This window comes from Haliotis asinina, chromosome 13, assembly GCF_037392515.1.
Source record: "Haliotis asinina isolate JCU_RB_2024 chromosome 13, JCU_Hal_asi_v2, whole genome shotgun sequence".
NCBI lineage: Eukaryota > Metazoa > Mollusca > Gastropoda > Lepetellida > Haliotidae > Haliotis > Haliotis asinina.
Window position 1 is genome coordinate 18845912 of NC_090292.1, and position 8720 is coordinate 18854631.

At 41.6% G+C, this 8720-nt stretch overlaps 1 long non-coding RNA gene across 1 annotated transcript; it reads right to left on the reverse strand.

Annotated features, from left to right (window-relative positions):
• Positions 1-3908: 3908 nt before the first annotated feature.
• On the reverse strand, positions 3909-8186 carry LOC137260057 (uncharacterized). Its single transcript, XR_010954726.1, has 3 exons — positions 8089-8186; positions 6381-6596; positions 3909-4135 (listed from the first exon to the last, which is right to left on the reverse strand). It is a non-coding gene; the product is annotated as an uncharacterized lncRNA (long non-coding RNA).
• Positions 8187-8720: the final 534 nt, after the last annotated feature.

Consider the following 8720-nt stretch of genomic DNA (forward strand, 5'->3'; position numbering starts at 1 on the left):
CTTGTCCTGATCCAGCATGTCATTTCCTGTTTTCAACAAAATGTCCTTCTGTGTCCTAACAAATATGTCCTGAACAGCATGATGAACATATGTCCTCTCCTGTTCTGTCCAGATCTTGCATGTCACGCCCTCTTCACCCTGTCGATTTTCCGAAACTGTAATGCACGTTATGGAACTGTCATGTCATGTCCACACTATTATGTCCTATAGATACACTTTGACCACACTCACAGCGGCGGTACATAAATGACCTAGACCAACACGACCTCACATATAATTAGTCCCCGGCATGACACACTCTTCAGTCTAAACATACCTGAATGCTTTCATCACTACAATAGCGTCACTACCGTGTAGTCTCCGCTGATTTAAAACGAAAGTCGATTACCTGCTAGCTATGTTAATATTTACAATGTTCTACACGATCAAATTCCGTTTTATTTACGCTCCATAATTTACATACTGCTTTATCGCTTACATCATTGCTTGTTCGTTTGCCGACCCCCTACATCATTGAAAATGTGAAAACTGTCGATCCCAGGTCAAATTTTGTTTGATTAGAAGATTATACTTTCAATAAGTCAAACATCTTAATTAAACATTAAACTTGCCCTGTCAATTTTACTTCGTGAGTCTATTATTGGTGTTTTTACCTTGGCGGGGAGATCAAAGGTGAAGGAAGACAGCTCTGACACCGATATTGTTTATGTCGTAATCTCCTTATCAAAGATGCGTGGATAGCAGGGAAATGTACTGACTTTCAATAAGGACCGAACGTCTCTGCTGTTCAGCCCGACACCAAGCCGTACGTTTGTCTGATTTCGGGTTTTACCACATGTTTGGATAAATTTAGATGCTTGACCTTAAAGAATATTGGGAGAGAGAGTCAGTTAGCTTTACGCCGCCTTTAGCAATGTTCGAGCAATATCACGACGGAGGACACCCGAATTCCTTTCACATATTGTACCCATGTGAGGAATCGGACCCAGGTCTTCAGTGAGCCGAGCCGAACCACCTGGCTAACTCCCCAAATAATTTGATATAAATAATTACTTGAAAATTTAACCAACGAAATAATTTGATACATTACTTGAAAATATAACCCACCAAATAATTTGATATAAATAATTACTTGAAAATATAACCCACCAAATAATTTGACATATATAAATACTTGAAAATATAACCCACCAAATAATTTGATATAAATAATTACTTGAAAATATAACCCACCAAATAATTTGATATAAATAATTAGTTGAACATATAACCCACCAAATAATTTGGCATAAATAATTACTTGAAAGTATAACCCACCAAATAATTTGATATATATAATTACTTGAAAATATATTTAGCCCCTTATTGTGTTTCGTTATTTATGATTCAATGTAGGTAGGTCAATCTGACGTAATTCGACTTGTCAGGATGGGTCATGGGTTTTGTCCTGATAATGACTATTTTTGTTATTATCGGATATTTATATAGCGCACGTACTTGGTCAAGGCGCTGATATTTTTCCCTTCGGTCTTTAATGTCAGTCTCATCAGTTTCAAATCGCTTGGGAGTATACGACTCTAGGCGTATCGAGTTTATTGTGGTTTTCTCATCCTAACAAGCTACCCATTCGCGGCTGTGTTGACTGGGACACAATCACAACACTTTTGTCCGAGTTTACTGCACGTTGCTGTACTGGGTGTTTGCACATATTCGTGTGGCCACCATCTGGTCATATACCAACGGATTCGTGGGTTCTTGTATGTGCACAGGGTTGAGTACTGTATACTCGGCGTTTTCACAACATGGAAAGATCCTGCCCACAGCGTTGACTCCAAGTATTCGATACCATGTACTGATTAATTGAAGTAATCAACGCAATCGATCACATTTTCCCAAAATCGAACACAAACAATTTGGAACTACTGTAGAAAGTGGTCAGATGTAACGTACGTTAATCCTGGATTGTACTCAAACCCAACAAGAGTAGTGGAACCTGTACATTACTAAGAAAGTGCCAATTCCAAATAACATGTTACTAATTTTAGTCTTTGAAACACTTGACGATGGAGCTGTAAACGTTGTTTGATTATCTCTCATTATCACATGTTCATGACGTCATCACTTTAAAGTAGCACGTGCATCATTTTACACTGGATGTGAAATTTGTAAATGCAATTTGAACAGTTTCTAAATAAAACAAAAACAACAGAAAACCAAGCGCCATTTCTTTGCTATAACATATTCTTATGTATATTAACTACCTGAACAGGAAAATCTGAAAAAACGCTAATCATTGTTTTTCAGGATTGCTCACTGGTATTGATTCAGTCTTTAGTTGTGAGGTTTCAAGCAGTTCCATACACAACCATACATATGGGTAATGTTTTCACTGAAATAGTATTCCTGTTAACGAACATGTGTCCAGAGTTATTTGGATGGAAATCCCGAAGTGATGCACTATTTTGGTGGTTGGTTGGTTTGCTGTTTAACTCCACACTCAGCAATATCCCAACTCTATGGCGGTTGTCTGTAAATAACAGTCTGGACCAGACAGTGATCAACTGCACGAGCATCGGGATACGGTGACATGTGTCAGCGAGACCACGTGATCCCGTTATTTTAGAAAAAAAAAACATTTGAGGATGGGTATGAAGCTGGAAACCGTGAAAGAGAATCGATGCGACAATCATAGGTTTCCAGGAAAACTGATCTGCACCTTGCATGCACGTTTTTTATGGTAACCAACTGATATTTAATAGAACAATTGACAAAAATGCACAACAATGTAAGAATTCCATGTGGCATTCGGCTAAAACATTCATTTTGATAAAACAAACATGGGTTCATTATGTTCATTATGTATTTATCATCATGTGTTTTTTATGTTTCCGTTTAGAGCTCCATGTTCCTTCAAATGTCACCTACAACCACGTGCCGACCGAATGGATCCTCAGCAACCCATGTTTGTCGTTAGAGGCGACCAATGGAATTGGGTGATCAGGCTCGTTCACTTGACTGACACATGTCATCGTTTCCCTGCAGCGTAGATTGACTCTAATTATGTTGATCACTGCTTTGTCTGGTCTTGATTCGATTATCTACAGACCGCCGTTATATACCTGGAATATAGACAAGTGCGTCGATAAACAACAAATATACGCAAGAGACGACTGACGGGACCGGACGGCCATGTTCGCTGACTTGGGTGACACATGTCTTCGGTTCCCACGGGCGCAGATCGACGCCCATGCTGCTGATCACTGGATTGTCTGGTCCAGCCTCGACTGTTTACAGACCGACGTCATATAGCTTGAATATTGCTGAGTGCGGCGTAAAACCAAACTCACTCACTCAGTACACTTTTCCTCTTCTTCGTATCCATCCCTGTACAGTGCTTCCGTACTTCTTCTGCTCATAGTGTTGGTCACACGAGCTGGAATACTGCTGAGATCGACGTTGAACAACACACACACACACACACACACACACACACACACACACACGGGCGCACGCGCACGCGCACGCACACACACGGGCGCACGCACGCACAGAAACACTTCACACTCACGTTCCATTTGTGACCTGTGACCTGTTGCTGAAGACAGGTGAAATAAACAAGCCAGAATGTCGCATGTGAGCCCTGCTAACCTGGACGGACCTTTGACTTTAAGCTGCACTCCCAGTTTCGAATAGCCTCCTTTTCTGTTTAACATAGTTCATGAAGATGAAAATATTGCGAGTCCGTAACTCGGCCCCAAAATAACTTTGCCTTTTGTTTGTTTGTCTACCACCGCCATCACATACTTCACTGCTACGGGAGGGCGGCATACAAAACATTCGAAGCACACAATCCAGTGATTGACATGGTGAGCATAGATCTATGTAGTGACTACATTGGTGACATTATATGAATGTGGTATATTCATGCTTATATCTTTATTCTGTTTACAGTTGAAGTACATGCATATCTTTGACTATTTACACACATTCTAATGGCACAAGGTAAAAGAAATTTGTCAGTGTCACTTTCAGAGATCAGCTGATGACAAGCATGTCTGAGCCGCTGTTGTCGATTTCAGCGCACGTGCGCAGAGCTCGGGAATGGCATGCGACTACTGCACTGGCTTCGCAGCGTCTGCAAGAGATCAAAGTCAGCAGTGAAATATATCTCAGTGCCTGAACATTAACGACCTATACCATAACAGGTCATTGTGAAGGTGGTTATCCTGATTCAGACTTTTATATGGATTAATGAAAGGGGTGAGTCACATTACTGCGTGAAATTTACAGAAGTCCCCTCAATCCGAGCTGTACCATCAACGTTACTTGTTAATAATGTTTCTGGATTAACGAGGGTGCTAAATAATCTCAGCGTGTAAACATAAACAAAACCCCTTAATCCGAGATAAACCATCCTGTTGAGAATTGTCTAGATTAAAATGGATTAACGAGGGTGTTAAGTAATGGAGTTTGATGATGGGCCTACTCGGTTTGGATTAAGGGGATGGACTAATAGGTTTGAGAGTGCGTGTGATCGTGTGAGGTGTTCACGTGCACTTGCACTGACAGATGCAGATTTTAGAAAACAAGCCCACTGAGACAGGATGAGACATTTGTAACTCAGTCACACGCTGTTAACTCCAGGTAGAGCAAAAATAAGTAGCACCTTTCAGTGAGTGGGTGACTTTAGTTTTACGCCGCACTCAGAAATATTCCAGCTATGCGCGGCGGCCTGTAAACACTCGCGTCTGTACCAGACAATCCAGTGATCAATTGCATGACCATTCATCTGCTCAACAGGGAACCCATGAGGTGTCAACCAAGTCAGCGAGCCTGACCACCCGATCCCGTTAGTCGCCTCTTACGACAAGCATACCCGCGTTTGTGTTACGCATAGGTTGATGAAGGCCTATTCTACCCCGGATCTTCACGTGTGGTAGCACCTTTTAACGTACGCTGGTATGGTACGTGTCAGTTATGTACATCTATATACTATCTACATAAGTTGGTAAATGTATATCATCGTATCCCCAATACGTATATCGACCTCAATTATATACATATATGTACTAACCCGTGAAGGTCCCGGGGTAGAATAGGCCTTCAGCAACCCATGCTTGCCATAAAAAGGTGACTATGCTTGTCGTAAGAGGCGACTAACGGGATCGGGTGGTCAAACTAGCTGACTTGGTTGACACATGTCATCGGTTCCCAATTGCACAGATCGATGTTCATGTTGTTGATCACTGGATTGTCTGGTCTAGACTCGATTATTTACAGACCGTCGCCATATCGCTGGAATATTGCTAACTGCGACGTAAAACTAAACTCACTCACTCACATATATGTACTATTCAGTGTTCGAAATAATCCCCTGCCCGGAGGCCAATCGTATGTGTCGGGATAGCAGTTGCAACTATGTGCAGGCCCTTGAAGCATTCAGTAAATGATCTGTCTTTTCCTCAGCTTGACTCCTGCTATGTTAACGGTCGGGGATCATCCATGATTTTTCATGTTACGATAACTTACAGTTTTACTTCCTGGTGTTTCAGCGCTTTGCGCATAGGAATGTCAACACCAGTCTTCAACAAATGAATACATCTTTCTGGGCCTGATTTTTCTTCTTTCTGATTTTGTAGACACATAATCTGTGTATAAAATCTAGTCTAGTTTGGGTTTTATTAGTGTCACAAAATGGACCTGCAGATTCCATTCAGGGCCTGTAGGTTTTATAGCCTGCAGGCCCTGATGACCACCTGGCACATTAAAGTACTGCACACACTGATGCTATAACAAGTCTTGGTAAGTACATACCATCGTATCCCAAATATGTAAATCGATCTCATGTTGCCGATCACTGCATTGTCTGATCCAGGCGTAGTTACTCAAGGTGCAATTCCCCACCAGACAATTCCCTATCAGCTTAGTTTTTGTATGATTTCTGTTGCTTGGTTTTGGAAAAATGCAACAAGACAATTACTGTTATTTTTTTTCTAATTGCTTTAAAGTGTTTTTTAATCGTGTGAAGCAATGGAGAACGTTATGACATCACTGACACAGCTTGGCATTAGTTGATTGTGGCGTTCAACACAATAAACAAACACACAAGCAAACGATATGAATAAATAAATAAATAAATAAATAGATAAATGAATGAATGAATGAATGAATCAGTCTGTCAATCAATCGATCAATCAATGAAACGCTCCTCCAACCAGCATAGCCAATGAATCCCAATGAACTGCTTGGCTAGTCATATTTTCATTGGTCCTGTATAGTGCCGATTAAAAACCGCTTCTTGCAGTGTACACATATTAGCGTGACGTGTCCAGTATCTGCAGTGTCCGTCTAATTGGGGTGACACTGTGCACGCTTCTTACCTCCAGCGTCGGAGTCTCTGGGGGAATCTCTCTCCCGTTTAATATCGAGGTCTTCCATTTCTACGTCGGAATCGTCATCTTTTTCAATGACGTCACTGATGACGTCATCTCTGTCAACGCCGTTGCGGACGTTGTTACGCATGATGCGGTTCATCAGGAGATTCATGATGAAGGCGTTTTGATCATAAATCATCCTCTTCACAACCAGTTATACCTCTGAAATAAAGTTAAATAATTAGTTAAGTATGATTTAGTAAGATCCGAGTGAGAGTTCCTCGCACTGATTATTGCTTATTGATCATCAGCTTCCGTGTCTCACATGTGCTACGTTTTCTAGTGAGTGGTGAGTGAGTATAGTTCTATGTCGCTCTAGCCATATTCCAGCAGTATCGCGGCCGGGAGCACCAGGAATGGACTTCACATATTGTACCCATGTAGGGAATCGAATCAGTGTTTTCGATGTGGGGAAGGGAACACTCTAGCCACTTAGCTACCACCCCTCTCCCACCCCGTGTTTGAAACCAGCGACCATCGGAACACCTGTTTGATGCGTCTCATCGTATCCCAACGTTCCCAAATCGATGCTCTTGATGTCAGTCACTGCACTGTCTCGTCCGGACTTTTTTGTTTACATGCTGATATAACACATGTATATAGCTGGATTACTGATGAATGTGACACTACCAAGGCTGTCGCGTAGCTATAGGGCGGTAGCCGGAAAATAGACCAGACAATCCAGTGATAAGGAGCATGACCATCGATCTGTGCAAATGGGATACGATGACATGTGTCAACCACGACAGCGAGACTGCCCACCCGATCCCATCAGGCATCTCCTACCATTATTTTGGTACAAATAATCATGATCAGGGAAAGCATAGCGTATGTATATGTGATGTTTATTAAAGATAAATACAGTGGTGTCTGTCCAGTCCGGATAATGTTGAATCGGTCTTTTTCCGTAATCCGGACTATACTCTCTGACTCCCGGCAAAATTGTTCTTAATTTATCATTACAGCACGTTTTATAATCCGGACGGATTACAGAGTAAATCAACTGTAAAAATAAATAAATAAACAAACAAACAAATGAATAAACAATTTAAGATGTTGGTTGCCTGTAACAAAGGGAGGTAACTCATCGTGTCTACGGTAATGGACAAAAGATGTCTAATCCGGACAAATTAAATGAGTCGGTCCAGTCCGTAAAGGAGAGAAAGGCTGCAGTATGTAAAACTTCCGAACAGAAATTGACATGCTCAATGCTGAACGAAAGCAAAGTTTAGCAGAACAGCTTTACACAGACGCTAGTAATACATGACGGAAAAAGATTAATAAATGTGAGTGTATGTATGCGTGTCTGCGTGCTCGCGTGCGTGTGCGTTTGTTTATGACGGCGGAGGCACCAGAAATTGTCTTCGCACATTGTACACCACCACTCTGTGTGTGTGTGTGTGCGTGCGTACGTGGGCGTTTGTGTGTATCTGTCTGTCTGCCTGTCTGCCTGTCCGTCTGTCTGTTTGTGAGTATGTATGGAAGTACGCTATCTATCAACACATCCCAGACGTTACGTACTTTCATTTTGACATCTACCTCCAGCCATCACATCACAAACCATCAACAGATTACAGACTGAACTACTTACAGTTTCTATTAATTTATCCTTAAGTATTAAGAAGTAAATGTACTGATATATAAGAAAACTTGCCTTGAAGATCAGATCTCATCGAATCATCAATATCCAGTGAAAATCTTCTCCGTGGGAAATCCCCAACGACGATCTGTATCTAAATATAGACTCCAGTCACGCGGCGTAGTTCCGGGAAATAGGTCGATAATGTACGAATGACGTCATCGTAGGGTATTTTAACCTGTTGGGTGAGTTTTGTGATGCTCAGGTTGACGACAAATAACTGAATTAATGTATCAAATGAATCTGGTTTTAGATGCTTGACACCAGTACTTGGCAGGTGGACCAGAGAACAGCGCGCCTCTGCAGAGACAGGGAGTTTGCTGTCTAACGCCACACTCAGAAATGGCCCTGTTTTTTGGCGACGGTCTGTAAAAAGTCGAGTCTGAACCAGACAATCGAGTAATTGACACCATTAGCATCGTCTCCGTAATTAGGGTAGTCATGACATGCCAACCAAGTCAGTGAACTTGACCACCCGATCCCTTTAGTCGCCTCTTGCGTCAAAGCTTGGGTTGCTGAAGACCAGTTCATTGGTTAAGAATTTTCTAAATTTATATGAGACTGTGTTCTTGTAATGTGAACAGAATACTGTATATATCGTTTCCAGCCTGCTTTCTTGATGTGTCAAAGTTTCGAAGCCGACATCA